The sequence below is a fragment of the Rhinatrema bivittatum genome, chromosome 3 (assembly GCF_901001135.1).
Source record: "Rhinatrema bivittatum chromosome 3, aRhiBiv1.1, whole genome shotgun sequence".
NCBI lineage: Eukaryota > Metazoa > Chordata > Amphibia > Gymnophiona > Rhinatrematidae > Rhinatrema > Rhinatrema bivittatum.
Genome location: NC_042617.1, coordinates 124,660,247 through 124,687,398, shown reverse-complemented (window position 1 = coordinate 124,687,398; position 27,152 = coordinate 124,660,247). Strand labels below are relative to the sequence as shown.

Sequence of the window (27,152 nt, the reverse complement as noted above, 5' to 3'; positions counted from 1 at the left end):
GTTCGGAGAACCACTCTTGTGTAAAAACTGCAGATATGGAGGACAGTGAAAAAGAGCCTGGAATTCGCTGACATTTCTAGCAGAGTTTGAAAGGTGAAGAAGAATTTGCACTAGATGCTGAGGCTGACATGAAAAAGGGTAGAATGCCTTTCACAGACACCACTCAAAGTATCTATTCCATTTGAAGGCATAGTTTAGCCTAGTTTATAGTTTTCTAAATGAGACTAAGATATCTGCAATCACCGAGTGTTCAACCTATAGACTGATAAATTGAGAGCAGCGAGGTTGGAATGATAAAGTGTTCCACTGTCTTGCGTTAACAGCATCGGGTTTGATCCAGCAAAATGGGAAGACTGCTGGAAAGTTGTACGAGATATGCATACCAGGCTTGTCTGGGCCATGCTGGAGCTATGAGGAGCAGTCTAGCATGATCCTGAAGAACTGTTCTGGCTATAGCAGGTTTGGTGGAAAATCGTACATGAGGTGTATTCTCCAAATCGACGAGAAAGAGAGTCTTGAGCTAGCCTTAGCTTGCTTGGAAGCATTGAACAAAATTGATTTACATTGTTGCTCTCCTGTGAGGCAAAGGGGTTCACTGATGGTTGTCCTCATAACTTGAAAGATCTTGTCTGCTACAGATTGTTGCACAGATCTCTCGTGTGGACGAAATATTCTGCTGAGCCAATCTGCAAGCATGTTGAAGGTTCTTAGGAGATAGAAGGCCTGCAGCAGTGCTCGACTTTTGTCTGCCCAAGTCCAAATCTTGAGCGCTTCCTGGCAGAGAAGCCATGATCCCGTTCCCCCTTGTTTGTTGACATAAAACATACATTTCTTATCGCTCGCAACTTAGGCAGGTTGATTTGATACAGACTTTCCTCGGGAAACCAAGTGCTCTGGGTTTGACATGAGCCAACATGAGCTCCCCAACTCTTTGTCGAGGTATCCACGGTCAAAGTTACTCAATATGGAAGCTGTTGAAGAGGTACCCCCCCGAAGGACATGAGGTTATCACCATCACCTGAGCCATCTCTTGGGACATATGGAACACCATGGACAGGGTCTGTGTCAGCTGATCCCATTGAGTGTATAGGCCCCATTGAAGGTATTGACTATACCTGCAAATTAGTTAACCATATGTACAGCCCCTGACATGTATTTCCAGCATGACTAGAAGAGATTTCTCTAACATTTGCTGAGAGGACAGCAATTTTTGAATCAATTAGAGAGCATGATCATTGCTTGATCTGAGGGAAGAAATACTCTTTCTTGTAAGGAGTCTGTACTCATCCCTATAAAAATTTCAGTCTTTGGGCTGACATCAAATTTGGCTCCTTAAAGTTGATTAGAAAGCTTAAGCTCTGTAGCAAAGAGATTGTCTGGTGTAGAGAGCTGATCACAGATTCCCAAGAACATGCCTTGATTAACCAGTCGACCAATTAAGTGAAGACTTGGAGGCCCTGATGTCACAAGTAAGCTGCTACCATTGCCAGGCATTTGGTGAAAACTCATGGGGCAACTGAGACACCAAATGGGAGCATCCTGTATTGGTATTGGGTAGAATACACCTTGAATCGAAGGAAGTGCCAATGGGAATGGTAGATGGATATGTGCAAGTAAGCATCCGTGAAGTCCAATGCACACATCCATTCGCCCTTCTGAAGGGGGAGGGGGAGTTCCAGAATGGGCCACAAACCACCTGATTTCTTGGGGTTGAGAAAGTACAGGGGGTAAACCCCATGTGCATGCTGGGATAAAGAAAGGGATTCCATCGCCTGCTGCTGTAGAAGTGTATGAACTTCCAAACATAGTTGTGGAAGATGGGACATATCCGGCTGCAGCCCAAAACAATGTGGGAGAAATGGTAGGTGACAGAAAAAAGCAGTACCCAGAGCGCACTGTGTGACAGACTCGAGAGCCACTGATAAGGCACCACTTGTCCACAAAAAATTGGATTCTGGTCCTAACTGGAATAGAGGGATGGGTTCATTGTAGATTCAGCCACCACTGAATGGTGCTGCATTTATACAACACCAAATCTCAGAGATTGGTGAACCCTATACTTCAGTTCAATTTTTGTGCTACTGGTGAGTAGAAAATGAGGTTTCCCATATTCTCATCTGCAGAGAATTTGGAATCGTATGAACAGGTAAAGCCACTGGCCCAAGGAGGAGGCTGCTGCTGCCTCTATGTTAGAGGAAGAGGGAGTGAGAGAACATGTGTGTTTGCATGTGAAAGAGTATATGGGAAAGAATGTGCATGAGTAGATGCATATGTATGTATGTTTATGTGTTGGAGAGTATATGTGTGAGGAGAAAATCTGCATGCCTCCCTCCCACTCCCCCATTAATCTGCAACAATCTCAGGATGACTAGAAATCCTTATTTGTTTTAATTATTGCGTGTTGATTTATCAGCTGTTTTATTATCTGATGTTTTATATGGCATGGTAATGTTTCAATTTTTCCTTGGTTGCACTTCATACAGAGTATGGCTTGCTTTGGTTTCCAATTCAGTTTTTATTCTTTTTTGCACATTTCTGTTTATGTTTTATGGTCTCTATTGCATATTTGGTGAAGGTTTGTCTGTGTTCTATATGTGTGACTGAGTTGAGGTATTCTGCTAGCATGTAATTTCTGTTTTCCCTATAGGAGGTGTATTGATGTTTTAGGGCCTGGTGTAATATTTGCAGTGTTGTCTTTTCATAGGTAGGGTTATTACTGAATACTAGCAGTTAGTGCAGTTTTGGTATGGGAGATTTACTATTGTATTGTAATTCAGTTTTTTGAGCGAATGCATTGTCAATTTGTTTTCAGCATCAAATTAAAGACAGCGCAATTTAAAAATGTCTGCAATAATAGAACCCAAAGGTTGTATGTAAGTGGCTATGTGTTGCGCTGTGTCTGGGTCCCTCAGCCAGTTATTGGGAGCACTTTAAGAGTATGGATGATTGATATACTCATAATATTCCATAACATTGGAAAATTAAGCAATGCACCCATAATATATGCATGCATATAATTAATGACATACATACATCTATGCACATTATGCTCCATTATTCTTATGGTGTTTCAAGTTGATTCATGAGTGCAGCACTCATCATTGATGGCTCTGATGGTTTTGTTGATCCTTTGTTAGATTGTTCATTGCCACTGTCCTGGGGATGCTAAAATAGAAGGAACGAAGGACGAGAGAGAGACCAATTCAAGGACAATGGTGGAAACTTTATTAAAATGAGGTTCCACCCCCTCCCATCAGTCCTCAAGTGTTTAGTTCGGTGTGTACGAAAAGTGGATAACTCTGGGGCAACAGGCCCCATATCTCTGAAGTACCTAGCAATGGCCCTGATGGTTGGTAACTATTTTCCTCTTTTTTTTTCCCTTTGTTAGCACTGAACAGTGCTTTTGTGGTGTTCCAAAGCAGTGAAGCAACAAAAATAGAAGAAAACAGAAAAGTAAGAATTTGAAAAAAAATATAAGGAGAGAGTACTTGTCTGTGCTTTAGCTCAGACAAAAAATAACTGACTGAGAAGGCTCATGAGGTAATGTCTGTGCAGAAATTCTCGCACATGCTCGGTAGGGCTCAAAGCTTTACTGTCTTGGAGAGATGAGTCCATTTGGTTTAATGGCTAATTCAGCATGCTTATCGACAGAAAAAAGGCAAAAATATTATTGCACATTTAAATTACAAATGATTCTCATTTTCAAAATTTCAAATATAATTATTAAATCTTAACATGGACAATGTCAGCAATAATGCACATGATGTCTCACTTCAGCATTAAGTTCATTAATATAGCAGTGTTTTTCTTATGCTTGCTCACATTAACGGTATCTTTTAAACCGGCATGCGCACATGGATTCGCCAATTCTATAACATGCATGTGTAGATACACGCATGTTATAAAATCCGCTGTGTGCATGATTTTATATCCGCGTGCACGTAGGGGGGGAGGGGATTTTATAACATGCATGTAGTGATGCAATCGGCACTATTCCCCGTTCCCTCTCAGTCCGCTCAAGTAAAGGAGCGGACAGAGAGAACTTTCTAAACCCCCTACCTAACCTGCCTCCATTTTCCTCTACTAACCCCGACCCCTAAAATCCTGCTGCCTCCCCTATTTTTTTTGTTTCAATACTTACGTGCTCACAGAGGCAGCAGCAAGTTGCGCTGGTCCGTCCCTTCTGGTGCATGCTTCAGCCGGACAGTGCCTTAATGGCGCTGTCCCAGCCTGCCCATGCTGAGACCCTGCCTCTTGCCCGCCCCCTTTTCCCTAACTTGTTCTTTGGCGCCCACCAGGAGATAAGCACCTGGCCGCAGGCGTTTGAAAATTCACGCGGCGCTCGCATACCAGCCATGTGCTTATCTCCTGGTATAGGTGTGCATAGGCCTTTTAAAATTTGGCCTATTATTCCTTTGAACATATTTAGAGCTCAGAATAAGTAAAATGCAGATATTTCAATGGACAAGCTATAGTGAAATAATGTACACCCATCACTAGTAGACAATAAGGATCTTTCCATGTCAAACTGCATATTAAAGTCTAACACAAAATTTTAAAATTATTGAAATATGGCTGCACAGCTATGCTGCTATTGCCTTAAACTACATATAAAATTATAGCCTGAATAGAAAGTAGGTCTCTTTTTAAGAGAGACCTTTTTTCCTAATTTATACAAAATATTTGCTGTTTGATTTGCTAATCTATTCAAGCACTTGAAATGGGAATTGTCTCTTACCCTGTGCAATTAGTTCTCCCACCAGTTCAAATCAAACGATACACACTCAAAAGTCACAAGTTCAAGAGCAACAGTGGCACTAAACTTGCATGATTTTTCCTGGCTAGTTTACCACAGATTATGAATTGCTGCTCCCCAGGCGATAAAAATTTCAAGGAATATTAAACTAAAATACATTAACATATAACATTGTTGATGAACATCTTGCACCATTTCCAACAACATTGAAATGCAGAAAATTAGTAGTTAGGGAGGGTTGACCCAGACTTGTGGGAGAATTAATAGAACAGGAATTGACAGAGCAATACAGAATTCCTATTCTTTTTTATCCTTCCCCCAAGCCTGTATAAACCCACTGTTGCTAACCCTTTTGATATAATTCAATCACCCCAAGACAGAAGACAAATTTGGTCCAATCTGAGGAAAATGGGCATTCTCATGCAGAAGATGCAAGTCAGATAGTGAATGAGAATTAGAGAGCAAGGAAGCTGCAGCAGCTGACATCCATGGGAGCTGTTGACCTACCCAGCTCTCTGGTAGAGCTTCCAACTGTTCCCAGAGGAGATCATATACAACATCATGAAGGGATCTCTGTTGAAGAGCCCATTTTATGTGAATATTAAGGAGAGACTGAAGAATGTAAATGTTAATGACTCTTGGTCATTTCTGTATATACTTGGAATGCCAATTATGAGAATAAGATCAAAACTGGAATAGTAAAACTTTGTACCATCTTGGTCAAACAGCAAACAAGTGTTTTGAATGTCAACAAATACTAATAATGATTTTAGTGTTATAACATATAATGCTATATTGCCAAATAAATCCAATAAGTTAGAACCAAGTTATCTGGTGTGGACATTAGCTTTATTAAGAACTGCACCAATACACTGTGTAAATCAGCTTCACGAATCCCTATAAAATGCTGAAGCCTCTGATAGCCTTCAATGTAGCCGAAAGGAAAGCTAAATATTGTTGCTGCAGGTTTGGTAGAATTACATCTGTATCACAGGCTATGCCAAAGCATTATCTTATTGGATAAGAAATATAGCTTGAATTGCCTATCTTCCAAATACCGTATCTAATGAGGCTCACTTGTCAATTTGGTAATATTTCTTAATATGGGTAGCCAGGACCAACTCCTCTCCCAGTACCCATCCTCTCACAATAAATACACATTAATTAAAACTCAGACAATTAATTGGGATCAAATAGGCCATAGCTTTATTGTAACAACATAGGTGTCCGAGCTCCACAATATAACTTCATAAGCTGTACTGTACACCCACCACCAACCAGCAAGTAGCACAGTTAACAGCTAGCCGATCCTGAGTCATTGATTTTTACCATAATCGCACCCACAATCCTTACCACCACCCAGCAAGGAGTCGTGCAATGAAACTCCTGCCTCAATCCAGCAAGGAGCCTCACAAAAGACAACTGCATCCAGTTGTCCTAGCCATAATCCAAACCTGACACTTGTCAGGTCATCAAACCATTCAATACCATGCTGAATTCCAAGGGACTTGGGAAACCCGCCTCCCCAGCTGCGACAACCAACATTATCTGAGGGTGGGTGGGCGGGAAGCGGCTCAGCCAGGCAACAACAGGCAAGTGGTAATTGCCTGTCGCATGTGAATTACCGCCCACGAAACTCCTCCCCCTGCCTTGAGCCTAACACCCTAGGGAGCCTATCAGCTCCCGTTGTGAAGAGGGTTTGAAATTTCAAACCCTCCCCCTCCTTGCCTAGCCAATTGGGGAGGGCTGAGCAGAAGAGCTCACCACCCGAACTCAAAAGCTAGTCCACCCCCTCCCGATCCCTGCCCGGGTGCCTGGCACTATTAATCTGGGCACCCTGGTATTAACCAGCGAGCCCTTCTCAAAAGTGTGTAAAGAACTTTAAGATATTGCCTTACACGCCTACCCTACTGATGCTTTTGCCTTTTCAGTAGATGTAGATACTGCCCACTTAGAATGCATCAACTCAGAAATACAGTGAAATATATATTTTGCCTATCTGGAAATGGCTAGCCATGAGGTTTAGTAATCTTCGCTTACTGACTGCATACAGTGAGGACAATTATTCTGTTTCTAAAACTATTTAGTCTTTTCCAAATAAGAACTGACTGTTTTTAATACCTAGCATAGATAACTTTTTCTTTCTGATGCTGCAGATTATGACATACTGAAGGTAAAATGACCTATGGTTTTATAATAGTTTTTAAAACCACTTTATTGATAATGATCCTCATGAGTAATAAAACAGGTATTTCTGAGGAGAGTATTATTGGATGTGTAAACATGCAATTTGGAAATGCTAAAAAAAAAAAAAAATCTCCAGAGTGCCTGAAGTAGTGTTGCTAAAGATTCATCTTAAAGTGCCTCTATTTGTTAATGTTTTTAAATCTAATCCCAGACAAAATATACTCATCTTCTTTGGGTCTATAAAATATTTGGAGTAATTCCCTACCAATCTTTCTTACATTGGTACCAAAACAATTGCTGTTAGCAGGTGGTTTATAGAAACAAGGCCACAGTTTCTTCCAAATCAGCTGGATCCCTTTAACACAAAGTGAGAAATCAAAGAATCCTGAAACTCAAATACAGCATTTCCTTATTATACTTAATTTTATCATCATGGAATTTATGCAATTAAACTTGAATTTGATATATGAGGTGCAGCAACTTGCTATTATGGCAATTTGTCCTGATGTGTCTTCTGTACTGCAGAAGTAGAAAACCTGCTGCAGTCAAGAGCTATTTTAATTTGCTAAAGTTCTGCTGTGTGGGACCTTTTTTGCAATATTTCAGGAGTGGAAAGCCTGGGATACAAAGCTTGCCACAGTCCACAGCTATTTTCAACTGTTGCTGCAAGACTGTTCAGTACATCTCACCAAATTTTTCTTCCTCCTCCTCTGGGACATAAAGCAAAAGCAGAGGTTTCTATGAAGCACCCATTATTTGGAGGTCAGAGCAGAAGTGGAAAAAAAAAGATAAAAAATACATGATTTTGGATATGACAAAGATTTAAGGTGTTTTCAGTTTGATGGAAAATTGATCAATCATCAAAGTCTTGCAATATCCACAGTGAAAACAAAACAAAATAAATTCAAGTTCTCAAGGCTGTCTTGTCATAGCAATATCATCCTTGAAAACACTGAAAGACTGCTGAATTTATAGATTAAATATCTTACCCAAACTAATGTGCCCTTAAGTACAATAATAATCCAGGAAAAGGCATGCAATTTGTATGAAGTTTTATAGTGTGAACACGGAAAGAGCTCTGAAATGAGAAAACCTTACTGCCAATATAGGGGGTGGTTTGCCAGATTTAAAAAGTGAAACAGTTTGTACAACATTAATATGATTAAAAAAGAGCTAGTGGCAATATAGATGCTACTTATGATAATCTTGAGCTGCTGAAGAAAACTGAAGAGGAAGTACAAATGAGAACACATTTTTTATGTTCATGAGGTAGGCCTTTTCTAAACTGAATGCTTGACCAAACCTTATTGTTAAGGAAGAAAAGTAATTGTTTTTAAAGCTGCCAGAAATCATTTGACATTTTGTCCTGGGAGGCAATACTGCAGGATATTTTATATTAAAGCCCCTGTAAGTACACCAATTCTGAAAATCTAAGCCATGAAGTGTTAAACCATGTCATGGGAGAAATGCCTCACTTCCATAAACACCCTACTCACAAATCTCATCTCGCCCTTAACACCACTAAAACAGAACTGCTCTTCATATACAACCAAAACGAAAGCATATACAATATCGAAACGAAAGCAAAGGAAGGCTTTCATAAGCTTCACATTCTCAAACACCTTAAACCACTTCTACACCAACAAGATTTCAGAACCGTATTACAATTACTTATTTTCACTAGCCTTGATTACTGTAATTCGCTCCTAATCAGCCTTCCCAAATCCGCCTTAAAACCTCTCCAACTGTTGCAGAACGCCGCAGCCAGAGTTCTAACTGGCAAGAAAAAATCAGACCACATCACCCCCGTCCTAAGAAGCCTTCACTGGCTTCCGGTCGAACAAAGAATCGAGTTCAAATCCTTAACAATCCTACACAACGCAATACACAGAACTGACAATACCGCCCTCGAGAACATGATCCAGCTTCACAAAACTCAATGCACAACAAGAACAACCAGCAAACTGCATCTAGCCATTCCCCCTCTCCCCTCAGCAAAGCTGTCCAACACAAGGAACAGAGCCTTCTCCATTGCGGGGCCGAAATCATGGAACGCCTTACCAGACCACCTATGCACCTATGCACTCTCAACGACACCAAAGCATTCAAAAAGGAACTCAAAACTTGGTTATTCCGACAAACATTCACAGATGGTGTTCGATAATCTGATCGCTCACACTCTGGTGACTCGATGACATTATCAAGTTTCCCCACATAAACTATGTTTCATTACCCAGTTGTATACTACGTAGACAATACTCTTTACACAGTAAGACCTGTTTTTGACCCTAATTGCACTATGGTGATTTTAAAGATTTAGAAACATCTTAGCTAAGTAAATAAGACTAAATAAGTTTGTATTATATTATATTACTTTACTTATTCTTACTTTAAAATTTTTTAATGTAATTGGCCATTCTCTGTTTAGTCATCATTATTTTTATTGATTGCCTAAAATGTTGTATTTTTATTCATACCTATTTTACTGTTTTAAGTTTTATTTAGTATTAATTTTTAACCTTTTAACTGTTAAGGTTATTTACTGCTGTAAACCGTTTTGGTCAGTAAGCCTTACTGGAAAACGGTATATAAATTTGTTTAAATAAATAAATAAATAAATAAATAAATAACTGCAACAGCTGGATATACATCACTTGTATTCACATATTTATAGTATGTTTCTAATGATGTTAAGTTTATATATTACTATGTTCTACTATTCTTTCTGTAACAAGTTGTTAAAAATGTAAACCGGAGTGAAGGCAGCTTGCTGTACACCTCTGTATATAAAAGATTCTAAATAAATAAACAAAACAAACTACCAAATTCCCAAACCCACCCTCTCATGCGACCTGGCATACAACTCTATTTCATCAGAGCTCTTCATATGAAATCTTGGTGTCCAGATTGACCAGCATTTAAACTTTAAAAGGCACGTCAACACTATACTTAAGGAAGGCTTCTATAAGCTCAATGTTCTGAAAAAACTCAAACCATTACTCCATACCCATGATCTCCACACCATTATCCAGGCGACCCTTTCCTCCAAAATGGATTACTGTAATTCACTATTTCTTGGCCTCCCCTATATTCCACCATAAAACCGCTTCAAATGCTACAGAATGCTGTTGCTAGAACCATCACAAATGCCTGCAAATACAACCACATTACCCCCCTCCTTAAGGAACTCCATTGGCTCCCGATCCCCTCCCGCATCATCTATAAAACCATTACCATTGTTCATAAATCCATATACAACCTCAACTCCAACTGGCTTGATGAGCCTTTCCACTTCATACCCTCCAACCGCCTTACCAGAGCTACTACCAAAGGTACCCTCCGCATCCCATCCCTCAAGAATGCACACCTCACTTCCACAAGGGATTGAGCCTTCTCTATTGCTGGCCCCTCCCGCTGGAACTCACTACCCACAAACCTCCGCCTTGAGCCTTGCACAATCAAATTCAAGAAAAAGCTCTTCAAACAGGCATTCCCAGATTAGGTCCCCTGCATCTTTTATCCATTGCTGCTTTTATCATGCTTCGACGTTATCAACTGTTATTTTAATATTTTAACTTGTTATCCGTTTTTCCTTTGGATTTCCTGCTCTTCTGTCCTTTTATATTTACTCTAGTTATGTTCTCTGTAGTCCACTGCCCAGTCCCTGTTTGATGTAATTTTTCAATCTGCAGTTTGATGTAAACCGATATGATGTAACCACTAATATCAGTATAGATCTGAGTGATCATGAGCATTTTCATGCATGGTTCACAAATTTTCTTTTGACCTGTAATCAAATGCTACTGTGCCTGGAATAATCTTGCCAATAAGGCATTCTCTTCATAGATAATTCTCCATGCCACACAATCAATCTAGGGGATTTGTCTGAAAATATGAGGGTTGAATGCTTCCCCAAAAAACATATCAGTGATTCAACCCATGGATCAAAAAGTGTCACTCACATTCAGTGCTTACTACTGTAGGAGGAGGAGATAATTGTTTAAATTTTTTAAAATTTATTTTATAATTTGATACTGAAAAGACTCTAAGGGTGAACAAAGGCACGGTGCCTGGCCGGTACCCGAGCACCGAATGTAAGCTGGCGCCGCACCTGGAGCGCCGGAAGAGGGGTGGGGTGGGGGGGGACGGACACAGCCGTACCTTGGCGCATCGTGGGCGTCATTGCCGGGATGAGAGGCATCTGCACCGTGCGATGAAGCTGCCGGTGTGCTGATATCGCCATCCCACCCCCCCGCTGGTGCAGGCATGTGCAGCAGAGGCCGCGAAGCCTGCAGTGATAAGGGCAGCCTGGAGCAGGGAGGTCCATGGCAGCCTGGGGGGGGGGGGGGGGGGGGGGGGGGGGGAGAGCAGGTCTGGACAGCACATTGGGCCATTTGAAGGGAGAAATCTGGCCGGCGCGCCCTGCCTCTGGCCCTTTTGATTCTTGCTTCCCGCACTACTGCCTTCTCTGTGGTTTCCATGAGGTCCTTGCTTAAGAGCTGTTAGGTCCTTGGGGTTAATGGACAACTGCAGAGGCTCTTTTCCCTGGCTGCGGAAGGGTTGTTGTGTCCCTTGAGCTCAGGCATACCACACGGTCGCAAAACCAAAGATCTGATGCGCCATCCGGTCCCCTGGGGAGATCCAGAGAGTGCAGTACTGCTGTCAGTCAGGAACACCCTGGAGGGGGGCGCAGGGTCAGGGGACAGGCAAGGCTTCCTGGGGAAAAGCCAGACAAAAGTCTCATCTACAGCCTGGGGACCTGTCAGATGACCTCAGCGACCCAGCGAATGGCAGTGCAGTGAGGGGGATGGGACCGGGGCAGCCTAGGGGTAGTTTCCCTGCTGGAGATATTTGCATCCCTAAGGCCTCCTCATCAGCTCTCCAGCCGGTGGGGTGGGGAACTCATGGGAGACAAGCAACCAGCTTTCCAGAAGGTTTCACCCCCTCAGGATCAGCATGGTTTACAGCTGGGGGAGCCCAGTTGTACAATTTTCCTGCCTTCCCTTACAGTACACCATCAGCCCACGTGCAAGGCTGGAGGGCTGAGGAGTTGATACCTCTGTCCTGGTCCAGGTGGCCATATTCGGGACCTCCGAGCTTTTACCAGGGAGTCCTATCACAGTGGCAACCAGGAATGTCTCCTGGTATTGGTAATGGGCTTCCGTGTTTGATACATGCCCCGCAGACCCAGAGCACCAGCTTATCTGCACCACAGGAGCATGCAGCAATGGTTCCCTCTCTCCTCGCTCCTGCTGGCACTTCAGTCAAGAGTGTCAGTGCTTCAGACTTCCTGAACCTCCAGAATGCCACGAATCCGGATCAGGCCCCCAGTGTATAATCAGTGGGGCTGGTGTCTGCCGAAGGTGGGCCCAATGGGGTTACTTCGGGGTCTGGGGATCTCTCTTATCAACTGCCAGCGGCTGACGGGGTAACCCAACCCCCGGTAGAAAGCAATAAAGGCCGGAAGGAGGCATAAGAGGAAAAGTAGGAGGCACTCCCGCTGCTCTGACTCCTTAGGCAGCAGGAGCTCCTCATGAGTATCCTCCTCTAGTTCCCATGGGTCATCTATGGCAGAGGGATCGTGGAACACCATCGTTGCCAGTGCAGGTTTACCTGCTCTGAGCAGGACAAAGCAGCTGTGGCAGGGTGTCATGCGTTCACTCCAGCGCTGCATACGCTATCGTCAGTATGTTGATATATTTAGCCTGATGAAAGAGAGCAGACGGGTGGAAGTGTCGTGCAAGGAACACAGGTAGCACGAAGCCCCGAGAGGTCCCAAGCGGGTCTCAAGGAATATTAACAAGTGGGTGTGGTCCTTTATGCTTTTGGCTTCAACAGTTGGCTGAACTGACCCCTCTCAGCACTTGGCAATGTGGTCCTACTTAAGACACCATTGTCAGTGCCCACTCCACCTATGAGGGATTTTGCCTGGTTAAACTATGACGAGTGGTTTAGAGAAAGGATGGCAGACATCCCCATCCATGTCCTGGGGCACTCATGATGTTGAGTTGTGGCTGACCCACATGACAGCACGGAGCTCGGAAGCTCAAGCAAACAACCACTCCTTTTGCTCCCAGCAGGGCTCCCAAGGTCAGGGAAGGGCAGCTAACCCCACAGCCAAGGCATGTTGGCGATATAACAAAGGGAATTGTATGGCGCAGGATTGCAAGTACAAGCACATTTGCTCTTCCTGCACCACCAGTCACTCCTCTACCAAGTGTACAAAAAAAGTTCCTGGAGATAAGGGCAAGTAGCCCTTACGCAAAAGCCCAGACACCAGTCAGGAGGGAACAGCTGGCAACGGGTTTTAGCTTTTATCCCAATAGGCGTGCAGCGTTCACTCTGTATGAGTGTTTAAGGATGGCTTCAGAATCCTTTACAAGGGTCCCCTGAACCCGTCCAGCCACATGAATGTGCCTTCTGCAACCAGGTTTACTGATGTAGAAAGACAGAAGCTGTCGATGGAGATTAGTCTTGGCAGGATAGCGGGCCCCTTCCCCCTCCCTCCTTTCGACAGGATGGTCTTATCACCTTTAGTGGTGGTGCCCAAGAAAGAGCAGGGTAAATTCAGGCTAATACACAATCTTTCCTACCCGCCTGGTCAGGTAGCGAATGATTTCATCCCGCAGGAGGCTGTACAGTCCAAAACGCTTCCTTCGACAGAGCACTCAACCTTCTCAGGGACTGTGGAGAGGGGGCTCTCATGGCTAAGGTTGACAGAGTTTGTGTTCCAGCTTTTATCTGTGCATGCAGACGTCTTCCCATTGCTAGGGTTCTACTTTAAGGGCGCCTATTACTTTGATCAGCATTATGCTGAAGACTGACAGCAGGAACAGGAATACAGTTAAATTGGAAAATAAAAAATGATGAAAAGTCTATACTATATTACTACAAAGACTACAAATATGGCAAGAATATGAACATTTGCTAAGATTATATGTATGGCAATGTTGAAAATAGAAGACTGAATGATTGGATAGCCATGAATTCCAATGCATTCCTATGTAACCTGTGTCAGGACACTGTTGCTAGTTATAAGGATAACTCCCACAGCAGGAACAGGCTTTGCAGGACAAGATCTTCTGCCTGACCAGCTATCTCCCCCAAGGGTTGAGCCTTCAGCTCTGGTGGCCAGCAGGACTTCACTGGAGGTGCTATCACAGGGACTAGAAGGCACCCATCAAATAGCAGATGAAATTTAACATGGGCAAGGTGATACATATAGGGAAAAATAACCCTTGCTGTAGTTACACAATGTTAGATTTTATCTTAGGAGTTACCACCCAGGAAAGAGATCTAGGTGTCATAATGGATAATACATTGAAATCATTGGATCAGTGGCTGTGGCGATCAAAAAAGTAAACAGAATGTTAGGAATTATTAGGAATGGAATGGCAAAAAAAATGATGGATGTCATAATGCTTCTGTATCGCTCCATGGTGAGATCGTATCTTGAACACTGTGTGTAATTCCAGTCGCCGCATTTCAAAACGATATAGTTGCACTGGAGAAAGTGCAGAGAAGGGCAACCAAAATGATAAGGGCCATGGAATGGCTGCCCTATGAGGAAAAGCTAAGGAATTTCGGGTTGTTCAGTTTGGAGAAGAGACGACTGAGGGGGGATATGACAAAGGTCTACAAAATCATGAAAGGACTTGAACAAGTTAATGTAAATCAGTTATTTACTCTCTCAGATAATAGAAGGACTAGGGGGCACTCCATGAAGTTAGCAAGCAGCTCATTTAAAACAAATCGAAGAAAATTCTTTTTCACTCAGCACATAGTTATGCTCTGGAATTCATTGCCAGAGGTTACAGCAGTTAGTGTAACTGGGTTTAAAAAAGGTTAGATAAGCTCCTAGAAGAAAAATCCATAAACTGCTATTAATTAATAAGCAATAGTAGCTTGAAATGTATTTAATGTTTGGGTACTTGCGACTTGGACTGGCCACTGTTGGAAACAGGATACTGGGCTTGATGGACACTTGGTCTGACCCAGTATGGCATATCTTATGTTCTTACTAAGAAAGGGAAGGGCTGGAGCAGGGCCAAGAACACAAGGGTGCCCACAAAACCAAACAAAACAAAATACAAGACAATAAGAAGGCCAGCACACACAAGAACCAGACAAGGTCAAGTAGTAAACAGGAAAAAGGCAAGTACAGAACACATACAGAAAGCTGGAAGGCCAAAATAAATGGGCCAAGAACAGGGCAAAGAACAAAACAAGAATACCCGGCTAAGAACCTCAGAGGGCCATGGCAAGGACTAAGGTTAGACCTAAGCTGAGGCAAGGGATTTACCAGGAGGCAGGCTTATAAAGGGTATGACAGTGCTAAGTCATGCTGCACACATGGCTGCCAGCAGGACCTCCAAGCCCTTGGAGGACTGAGCAGCCAAGACTATGACCCACTGAAGGCCCTGCTGACAGGAGGGTGGCACTCCACACTGATATCCTCATACTTTGTATCTATTTAAGAAAGCTGCCTAGACAAGACAGAAGAAATTGCTGCATATTCAGTGCTAATATCCAGACAAAACTCCCTGAAATATCTGATCTGACTCAGAGAATATTTCAGATTTAGTCAAAGCAAAAATACAAGACAGGAATTTAGAATTACTCTAAATTGCCTCTTTTTACCCTTAAGCTCCAGAGATCATGTGAGCAAGAACACTTTATTTAAGGTGATACCTTTTAATTGGAATAATATATAATCAAGAAATGTTTTACATTAGTCCAATAAAATGGCACCACATAATTTGTTTGTTAACTTTTATTTTCTTAGGTTCATAAAAAAGAATCCTGCTTAAATAATAATATTCTCACCTCACTACCTGTTGTGAACCCTTTGCTAATTTATGGCGAGGATAAGCTAGCAATTACGGGCTTCCAATAAAATTACAATCACAAATGTCACCGAGTACATTGCTTAGACCTGTTAAACGGAGTTTGGAAGACATGGCCAAAGCATGTTCAGACTGTCCATTAAAAATAGAAACCATTCGAGAAAAACAACAGACAGAACCTTGCAAATAATGTCAGATATGACGATATCACAGAGCCAGATGTGGTTAATTTGTTATAGTCACATGGAAAAGACCTGTCCAATGAGGATTTGATGCAGCGAGAACAAAAATGAGCTGAAGATGAGAATGTAGAAGCTCCATCTACTCATATCAGTTGAGCATAAAGCAATGGTCCAAAGACTTTACATTCTTTAAGGTAGATTTGCAGATCTCATGAACAAAATTTCCAGAGATGTAAATAGCATGCTAAACCGTAAAGGGAGTTGTAAAGGGAGAAGGCACAATAAAAGCAGCTGTCTAAATGCATTTTTTTTTTTGCCAAAGAAAGCAGGCCAACAAATGCTACCACTTCTTGTACCAAATAAATAGATGATGATCAGGAGTGAGGTAGATGCTTCTTTGTACACTCCATCTGCTGCAACTTGGGCATGCCTGACTCTGCTGCTGTTTAATAATCAGGGATTTTTTGTGGCAATTTGTGAGATGAAACCCATATAGGTTACGTGTTAATCAAGAGTGCTAATCTGGTGGGGATTGGTTACTGGGGTTATTTTGTTTACGTTTTTGTTGATAACAGTTGTCTTAATTTGTGAGTATTGCTTAGTTTGGTCTGGGAATTATTAGGAAATAGTCCTAGTTACTGGTTAAATTGTAATAATATGAAATATGTGTTATCCATTTATTCCATTATATTCTCTTGGCGCAGGAGAAGGTAAGTGTGTTATATTGCAACAATCTCCTTCCTGATCTCAGTACCAGTAAATAGGTGTGAAACTAATTACTATCTTCTCTCATACAACATTGCTCTAATTAATGCTATATCTATCATTAGCAAACTCCCTAGTTTACAAAATTGGATCATAGATCAGAAACTACATCATGGCATGGGAGAGAATTTATGACTGTGTTAATCTATTTATCCCATTTTATACTGTATTTTAGTTTTTAATTTTTTGTTTATAACCACTTTTTTTTTAATTCTCAAAGATTTTATATTTTCATTATGTAAAAACTTATTTTATGATGGTGACAATTTATTTTATAATAGATAATGTTTTACTATAACCTGCCAAGTACATTGGATTGAGCAGGCTAAAGGTTAGTTTAAATAAATAATTACAAGGTATTTTTGTTAGTGAAACAAGGATGACTGAGGAAGAAATCAGCTTCTCACAGGCATGCCTACTGGGATTCTCCTTTATCCAAATATCTAACAAGCGAGACTATATATGAAAGGGGATGGAATCACTATTACAATGTCTTGCAAAAATCTTCATATCCTCGTACATTTTTCACATTCTGCTCTCTAAAAAATACAAATAAAAATGCATTAAAGTGGGAGTTTGTTTCATTGATCTATTCAACATACTATATACTTTCAGTATGAAACAACAATTATAGAAATATTTCAAAAGTAATTAGGAATAAAAAAAAACAAAGTCTTGATTGCACAAATCTTCAAACCTCTAGACACTCAATACATGGTGGAAGCCCTTCTGCATCAATAATAGCTATAAGTCATTTAGGATAAATGTCTACCAACTTTACATAGTGAGATGGTGCCATTTTTGCCCATTCTTCATGGCAGAAGAGCTCAAGCTCTTTCAAGTTTGCTGGGGATTGGTTATGAACTGCAGTCTTCATCTTGCTACACATTTTTAATTGGATTCAAGGACATTCACCTGCTTCTTGTTGAGCCGCTCTACTGTTTTTGCTCAAGAGGTGAATCTCTCCAGCCCTGCTTCTATGGAAGACTGGAATAGGTTTTCCTCCATCATTTGTCTATACTTTGCACTTTTTCCTCAATCACAAGCCTCCCTGTCATTGCTGCTCAAAGCATTCCCCAACATAATGCTGTCACCACCATGCTTTACTGTAGGAATGGTGCTGGCAGGGTGATGTGCAGTGTTTTATATCATACATATCACTTAGCATTGAGACCAAAAGTTCCACTTTGACCTCAGACCATAAAACATTCTTCCATATGTGTGCACTACCCCCTAAATGTTTCTTTGCAAAAGTTATGGAGGACATCATATTACTTTTCTTCAGCAGTGGTTTCCTTTTTGTTACATTCCCAAACAAGTCATGTTTGTGGAGTAATCTTTAGATTTATTTAAATTTATATTTGCTTTTCAGGCACTTCAAAGCAGATTACATTTAGATACTGTAGGCATTTCCCTATCCCCAGAGAGCTTACAATCTAAGGTCTAGAGCCACTAAGCCACAATGTTTTTTCGCAGTAGGGGTCCAACTATCATAGAGGAAGCATCACCATGCTAGTGGGGCCCCTCCCCTGAAAAAATATCGCAGCTCTATGGTTACAGAGAATGCACTGGATTAGATACATAAATCAATGGTAAAGAAGGCTGCAATGGTTACATGACTAAGATATAAAGATTAGGACGTTACATAATAGGAATACAGAGATACATATAAAGGATTTGCTAGGCGCAAATAACAATTTGAATTTATTAAAATGTATTATCCTCACTAGTCACAAAAAAAGATCAAGACGGAATACAGAATATAACATCTATAAAGTGCATAGACAAACATGACATTAAACCAAAAGACCATATTAAACGTACAAAAATCATGCGGCATTTCCTAATCTTTTTGCTGGATTAGGTACGAACTGTACCCAATCTCTTCCCCAGAAAGAGCATGGACACTCCCTAGCTGTAAGCCTATTTAAACAAGTATAGTATAGAGGATAGATCAGTGATAGTATTAGCCAGTCGCTATATCCAGCAATCATATTGCATTGTAATCTAGGCATTAATAGTGGAGAGGCTATGACGTCATAAGGATCTATACACAAAGTTATCAAAGAACTATACAAAGAATTTAGCATTTTAATGATTTATACACTTAGTTGTTGAGAGTTAAATGCAAAGATTTCTGTTATCCCAATTTTGATAATAGTCTTCATAAGCTAGTTTAATGTTATGCACAGTCTTTAGTAGAGAGTGAGGTACTGAGTCAGTGTTTGCTAAACACCAAACAGCCAAGTTTTCACCATTTTTCTGAAAGACTAGAGATCTGGAGCAAGTCTTAAGTGGAGCAGTAGGGAGTTCTATAATGATGGTACTGAGCCCACAAAGGTTTTCTTTCGATTTCTGGCAAGGCTCAGTTTTTGCATGATGGCACCTCTAGACAAACTTAAGTTATTGAACAGAGGGTGGATGGGTGAAAAGAGAATGAGAGATCTCCTAAGATAGTTTGATACCATACTTTTAAGTGTTTTATAAATGAGGACAAGAAGTTTGAATTTTGTGCAGTAACATAAGAAGTGCCAAGCTGGGCCAGACCAAGGTCCATTGAGCCAAGCATTCTGTCTTTGACAGTGGCCAGTCTGGGTCACAAATACCTGTCAGATCCCCAATAGTTGATCTTTTTCTTGTATCTCACTACCAGGGATAAGTGCTGGCTTTCCCAAGTTTACCTGGCTAATAATTGTTTATGGACCTTTCCTTCACGAACTTGTCCAATCCTATTTTACATCCCACTATTTTAGTTGACCATGTCCGCCAGCAACAGATTCCTTTGCTTGATTTTGCTCAGAGTGAAAAAATATTTCCTACAATGTGTTTTAAATCTGCCAGTTGCTAGTTTCCTGGAGTGTCCCCTAGTCCTAGTGTTGTACGAAGGGGTAAATAACCATTCCACCCAATTTAGGATTTTCTAAATTTCAAACATTTCACCTATCAGTCATCTCTTTTCCAAGTTAAAAAGCCCTATCTGTTTATTTTTTCTCCATAAGGGAGCTCTGTGGATATCCTGAAAACCTGACTGGCTGCAGATCCTCCAGGACAGATTTGGGAACCTCTGCTCTAGATAGTTTGTACAGAGCAGAGACTGTTACAAGAAATTTTGAACTACATAGCAGGGCATAGAGCATAACTTATGCAAGGGAAGCATACCAAAGGGGGAAAAAACAGAAAAAGAAACTGTTCCTGGGCATGGCTGTACGGGCAGTCTAAAGTACAACAGGCTAAGAAGCCTGTGTAGAGAGATTTAAAGTTAGTAAGAGCTGAACAAGCAGGATTTTTGTTTCCTTTTGTTTTCCTTCTGGTTACAAAGAAAGGAAAAGTTTGAACAAGGTGAGACTCTCTGGAAGCAAGCCAGCCTTGTCTGCACTAGAGCACAACTGAGCCTAAAATGCAAGCTGTGCTTCAAACTCTCCTGGAAGGACAGAGACAATTGCAAGAGGGTTTAATAAGAAGCCAGATTTCCCTAGCTTGTACCTGGAAAGAGTTGGAAGCAGGACTTGTGCTTACTGCCAGCATGCCAGAAGTAAAGCTAGTGAAGGGCTCAGTGTACCTACAAGCAATGGAAGCCCAGCAGCCCTATGAGTTACCTGACTGGGGGTCTACTAGAGAGACAAACATTCAGAGGTACAAGAGGAAGATTATGATAGTACATATGCAGGACACTACAACACTGATGCTGGGAAGTGTATGAATCTGGCCAAGGCCAAACTACACTGGTCCTAGAGAGAGACCTGATTGCAGTTCTATAGAAAGACCTATTGAAGAGTCAGATGAGACAGTGACCACTGGAGCAGAAGGTGGAAGTAAAACCAGAACTGCAAGAACAGTCACGGCTGACCACAGAAAGAGTATGGAATCTAGGTGAATGACCCTACAGGAACTATGGCTCAGGTTCAAGAAAATCCACACTGGGGCTTTGCAGTACAGGTCTCATTAGAAATGGAGAAGGAGCAGACAGCCCTGATGAGGTGACACCCCAAAATGAGTAGGCAAAAGTGACCAAAGCTGAGCTTGGCCCGACAGAGAGAGTATGTCAAAATTCAGAACAAATACTGGTTTCTCTCTCCCCTGCTAGCCAGACTAGCCCTGGTAACTAGGAAAAGGAGTTGATTCAGTGTGAAGATAAAACAAGAGCAGAGAAACCATGGATGTAGAGAAGCCTGACAGAAGTATTCTGGAGAGGCCTGAAGAGGTTGTGAGAAAGACTGAGAAAGAGATGGAAAAAACTGTAGGCTTATGGCTAGGTGAAGCCTAGGCTGAGGCACTAGTTTCATGTTCGGTAGTAGACCATGGCTTCTGCTTTGGGTCTCTGCCTATTCCCTAGGCGACGGATCATTTTTCTTTTTAAATTTCCAAAAAAGAAAATGATAAAATGTTTTCAAAATTTAAATCGTTTCGTTTTGAAAATGCACAAAATGAAATAGGAAATTTCATTATCCTTTCCTCTTTTATTTCTCTCAAATGCACAGCCCTTGTTTCTAAACCTATCAAATCCCAAGTGCGGGATCTAGATATAGTGGGTGCATTGCGCTCTCTCTTTGCTTGTACTTTAAAACCTTGGTGCAAGGTGATTTTTTCAAGTTTCGTCTTTTGTGTTTTTTTTTTTTGCAATTTAAAGTTTATTAACAGGTAAGTAAGAAAGGCATCACAACTGTTCTCTCACCAAGATGCAACAATAACTTTTACAGAATCATAAAATAAATTCAATAAGAAAACTGAGACAAATGTCTGAATGAACAATCTCATGTGTTTTCCTTTTCTCCCCTCCCTCCCCCTGTATTTCATCGACACAGATCTTGTATCAGCAAATATGAAGCCAGTATTCTCACTTTCCAGCACTACCCATTCCTTCAACTATCTCGCAATCATTGACACCAGCATAATCTAGACCCCCAAAATCAGATACCTCCCTTGATCCCCACACCTATAAATTGGGACCCCTCATTCCCTTGCCCCACCTAATACCTCTCTCCAACTCCTCCTATTCGTAACTCCTCAAGCTTCCAGAATGCGTGTACAGTGTCTCTTTAAATCAAAGATTAGCTCTATCCTTGAGCTCCTACGCTTTCCTCCATGCATATAGCCCCCACGAGTTTTCAAATTTTGAGACCCTATCATAAGAACATAAGAAATTGCCATGCTGGGTCAGACCAAGGGTCCATCAAGCCCAGCATCCTGTTTCCTACAGAGGCCAAACCAGGCCTCAAGAACCTGGCAATTACCCAAACACTAAGAAGATTCCATGCCACTGGTGCAATTAATAGCAGTGGCTATTCCCTAAGTAAACTTGATTAATAGCCGTTAATGGACTTCTCCTCCAAGAACTTATCCAAACCGTTTTTGAACCCAGCTACACTAACAGCACTAACCACATCCTCTGGCAACAAATTCCAGAGCATAACTGTGCATTGAGTGAAAAAAATAATTTTCTCCGATTAGCCTTAAATGTGCTACTTGCTAACTTCATGAAATGCCCCCTAGTCCTTCTATTATCCGAAAGTGTAAATAACCGATTCACATTTACTCATTCAAGACCTCTCATGATCTTAAAGAGGTCTGCCAGTCAGCTCCAGCTTCATTCTTCTTAGTTTTAACCTGATTTTGCTTTGTCCTGATCCTGCTTCAGGATGTGGTCCTTGAAGCTACCAACTCAGAGCTCCTCTTTCCACAACATTTGGGATGCCATCATTAAGACTTTGCCTCTTCGCATATGAGATCAATATGCTTCACAGGGTACCTACTGACTATGGTGATATTGTTGGTTCTGGAGTTGAGAGAGGAAAAACTTTAAAGTTTTGTTGATCCTCAGCAATTTGTCGATATCTGTTGTATATTATCTCTGGAAAAATGAATACAAATGTTTAAAAAAAAAAAAAAGCGTGGATCAGTTGAAATTCTCCCGGTGTCTGGGTCAGTAACGCAGTTCCAAGCTAAAATTCACCAAAAGGGTTCAACTACCTGGAAAAATCAGCGATTAACTCCAGAAATTTTGAAGAATGTCTCTGCTGATGATTTGCTTCTAGTTTACCAGAGCTTTACCATCAAATTGGTCATTAGACAGATAGAATATATTTTTGAAAACCATAGTGGAACAAGTAGCTCCCCTCAAAATCTACCAAATAAATATCCCAAAAAAATGCTCCTTGGTATCATGGTGGCTTCTAGTTAATGAAACAATTTAGGAAACCTAAGCAAAAGTGACAGAGAGATAAATCCATAATAAACAGATCAGTGTAGAGCACAAGTTAGAAAATGCAAAGAGATGGTGAGAGGCCAAAAAGAAATGTATTGGAATAGAATAGTCCCTTGCTGCAAACAGGGCAAAAAATTGATTTTCAAAATGATTCAGGGGCTGATGAATCCAGTGCATCAGAATGCTAATTCTTGTGGGATGAACCTCAACTGTAAATACTGTATAATCTACTATGAAAAAAAATATTGCACCTGAAGTCTTAAGACATCTAGGTTTCAATTTTCATCATAATAAAAGCGAAATAACCAGAACGGCACTACCAGTTCTAGTACAGTGGGAATGAGATCCCCATATGATACTAGCATTCTACAAGGAACTATTTTTAATAAGCAAGAAGATGACTGTCCAGAGTATATCATTGACTCCCCATGTTTTAGCGAATTTAGAGAAGTCGTCAACAGAAATTGAGAAATCACCACTGATGAAAATAACTTGCCAGCTTGGCACTACGCCATCTAGGCTGGAAAAAATACTAGAAGGCTGAATTATCATCAGATTTAGCTGATAAAGCTAACACTTCCCTTCAACAGGATCACTTGCCACAAATACTGAACCCCCCCCTCCGCCCACCCCCCATCACCAGGTATTTCTTTGTTTGGTTATGGGTGGGATGATTTGAGTGATTGATGTTTTGAACAATAGAAAAATGTGATTGGATATGGTAAGTGATGTTAACAATTTGTAAAACAAGATGGCAGTATGTCTGTTTGAATGGTAAAGACAACTGGTGTTCTTTCAGGTAAAATATGGGATAGTTTGGTTATTTGGAATGGTTGGGGTGACTTTTAGCTTTCTTACTCCTTGTTTTGGTCTCATTTAGTGATGACATTACTGGGGTCATGCCACGTTATGGCCAAACATGTCAGGTATTCAGCACCCATGGAGCCTTCCTGCTATTCTGTTTTTAATTTTTAGGTCATAGACTTAGATTTCAAGACTTCAATGCTCATATAACACTGCTATTTTGTATATGGTTCATATTTTCATATTGTATGTATTATTGATGCTCTCAATTGTAATTGTACCTTACCCAGTATGGCTATTCTTATGCACATTGCTTAGCTCTTGAACACTCCCTTCAGAGGCAAAGTTTAAAAATCTTTTATATTTTGTTGGGCCATAACCCCGCCCAAATTCTGCCCACACTCCTCCCGTTCCCCTAATTAGCATGGCATCGCAGAATTAACGGCCCATCGCAGAATAAAGAAATGACCCTGTAAAGCTGAACTCAGGACTGGTCTTGCACTAAATAATTAATTAATTAAGGTCTGTCTCAAATCTTTAACCAACTCATACAGATTTTATCAGCTTGTATAATAGCATACTGAGACTGCCCATCAAGAACTTCTGGAAAAAATGCTGAAAGAGGAATCTGTTCTTTGTCCTTTACAGCTTTTTTACATTCTAAGCAACTCAAGTGCACAACTTATGCAATGGTGCCCCTTTAGGATGAGTTTAGTGACCTTTGCTTTTATTTAACATGGTTACAGTTAGGCTAGCTCTTATCTTATTTTTTTTAACACATGCAGCAGAAAGAAAAGATGGGAAAAATCTGGCAGTCCCCCTCCCCCTGCCAAAATAAGGAATAAGTCAGAAGGGCAGAAAATGTCACCATTGGCAGTTAAATGTTTTCCAGTACAGTCATAAAGGGATTATAAGCCTGCTATAGCTACAAGTTTTTAATTTATCCCAGAGTAGAAATCTTCTTTGTTGCCCATTCTTACACACTACCATAAACATCTGTGTCCTTTCTGTGATAGCAAATGACTCTGAGCTCAAATGCCCAAGTAGTGAATACTGTATAAATCTCCTGCATGTGCAATCTTTAGAGCAATGTGTCAGCTATTATCAGCAATTTGTCAGCTATTATCAGCCACTTTCGCTGGTTCTCAGTAGCAATATCCTAACTCCAATAAATTATTTGCAATTCAGTACTTAAGTAATTTTCAAGCTCATTTTACAGAAAGTCACAATCCCTGACCAGTTCTTGTCCACAGATTAAGTCCTATTCATTGCAGTAAACAAAATCATAACAGCTCTCAGGTTATGCCACCAAAGATCAACTCTGACATGCCCTTAACCAGCCACCAAGTTGTGGTAAAGATTCTGATGAGACACTACACCATGCAAAAACCACCTGTTTCAAAGAAAGCACAAGAAATGCGTATCAACCCAAAGACCAACAAGCAATTACGAGTACATCTAATAGCACTATAGAAAAAAGCAACAGTAGGAGTACTTTATGAACTCGTAATTTACATTTATTAAAATTTGTTAATCGCCTAACACTAAAATAGGTCTAAGCAATGTACAGTAAAATGTGGATAATGAGTTGCCAGGAAAAGTGTTCAGCTGTGCTGTAGATTTTCAGCATGTGGCTAAGGAGAATGTACACAATAGTATGGACTGGAGGGAAAGCAAAACAATTATACATAGATACATAAGGGAATGCTCTGTAATATGTGGTACTATCTAATAATCATTTGTATAAATTAGTTCAAAGAATCTCATCTCCATCAAAGATGTCTTTCCGCCAGTGCAAACAACATACTCACACCGGGCACTATATGGTAGCCAACATACAGAAGTAGCAACCATAGTGGTTGGAACGGTACCCAGGCTGACTCTTGGCCCAACGTAAGAAGCAGGATTAGAGCTGCTATGACCCAGCAGAATCCATCAGAACTGATTGCCAGCAGGAGAAAGCAGAGTTGCTTACCTGTAACAGGTGTTCTCCTAGAATAGCAGGATGTTAGTCCTCACCTATGAGTGACATCATCAGATGGAGCCCAGCACGGGAAACTTTAATTGGTACACTGAGGGGTAGATTTTAAAATATGGGCGTTCCGATTTTATAACATGTGCACGCATGTTATAAAATTAGTTGGCCACGCGTACATGCGCACCGGATTTTAAAATCCACATGTGCGGGCAGCGCATGCTGGGGGGAGCGGACTGGGAGGGAACTTCCCTACCCCTCTCCCCTCCGCATAAAATCCCTCCCTCTTTCCCTCTCCATCCTGATCCCTAAATCTAGTCTAAGTAACCCTTTTTTTGTTTGTTTTGTAGCTTACCTGCTCTGAAGAGTAGAAGTAAGTTATGCACGCCGGCCAGCTGCCGGTGTGAGCTTCCCCAGGACAGCGGCTAATGGTGCTGGCCTGGCCGGCCTCTATCCCGCCCCTCCCTGCCCAGATTGTGTCCCCCAATGCGCCCCTTTTTCAGGGCCCGGCCCTAGTGCACGTATCGGCACACACGTATGGCCAGGCCCTTTTGAAATTGCGTGTGGCGCGCCCAGGGCCCGGCCACATGCGCAAGTGCCAACTTTTACACGCTTGGCAGTTTAAAAATTCGGCCTTGAGCATGTCCAACATGCCACTAACTACGCATCCATGCAGGGTCCCTCTTCAGTGTCATAACATAGAATCATGAAAAAATAAAACAATAGGAGAAACCAGACTCTGCGGGGTAGCGGGCAGGTTTCCTGAGGACTAACATACTGCTACAGGTAAGAAACTCTGCTTTCTCCTAGGACAAGCAGGATGGTAGTCCTCACATAAGGGCGAATCCCTAGCTACAGGCTACTCCTGAAAAATAATAGGACCAACGGCATCAAACCAGGTGCCAACGGGTACAACACTGGTGCTGTTGGTAACAGAAGGTGTCAGCCTGAACCCGAACAATGGGCCTGAGGCAAGAAGAGCTGGGTTTTACAGCTGCAAGCAATTCCGGAGGACAGATTGGCAGAAATTGTTCTCGTGTCAGCCATCCCTGTCCAGACAGTAGTGCAAGGTGAAGATATGGAGAGAACTCCATGTCACAGCTTTGCAGATTTCATTCACGGGGACCACTTGCAAGTGGTCCAACGAAGCCGCCATGGCTCTGACAGAATGAGTCTTGACATGGCTCCCAAGCTGCAGTCCCGCTTGCGCAAAGCAGAAGGAAATGCAAGCCACTAGCCAGTTGGATAGGATCTGCTTGGTGACAGCAACTCCCAATCTGTTCCTATCAAAAGAGATGAAGAGTTGCATGGATTGCCTATGGCCTGCTTTCCAATCCAGGTAGAAGGCTAAGGCTCTCTTGTAATCTAAACTGTACAGAGCCCGGTCACCCTGGTGTGAATGAGGCTTGGGGAAAAATGTGGGCAGAACTATTGA

The 27,152-nt window shown here is 41.5% G+C and overlaps 1 protein-coding gene across 1 annotated transcript in view; it reads right to left on the bottom strand.

Annotated features, from left to right (window-relative positions):
• The window catches only part of USP34 (ubiquitin specific peptidase 34), a 1,009,100-nt gene that overhangs the window by 358,491 nt on the left and 623,457 nt on the right, over positions 1-27,152 (bottom strand). The gene's annotated exons all lie outside the window — the stretch shown is intronic.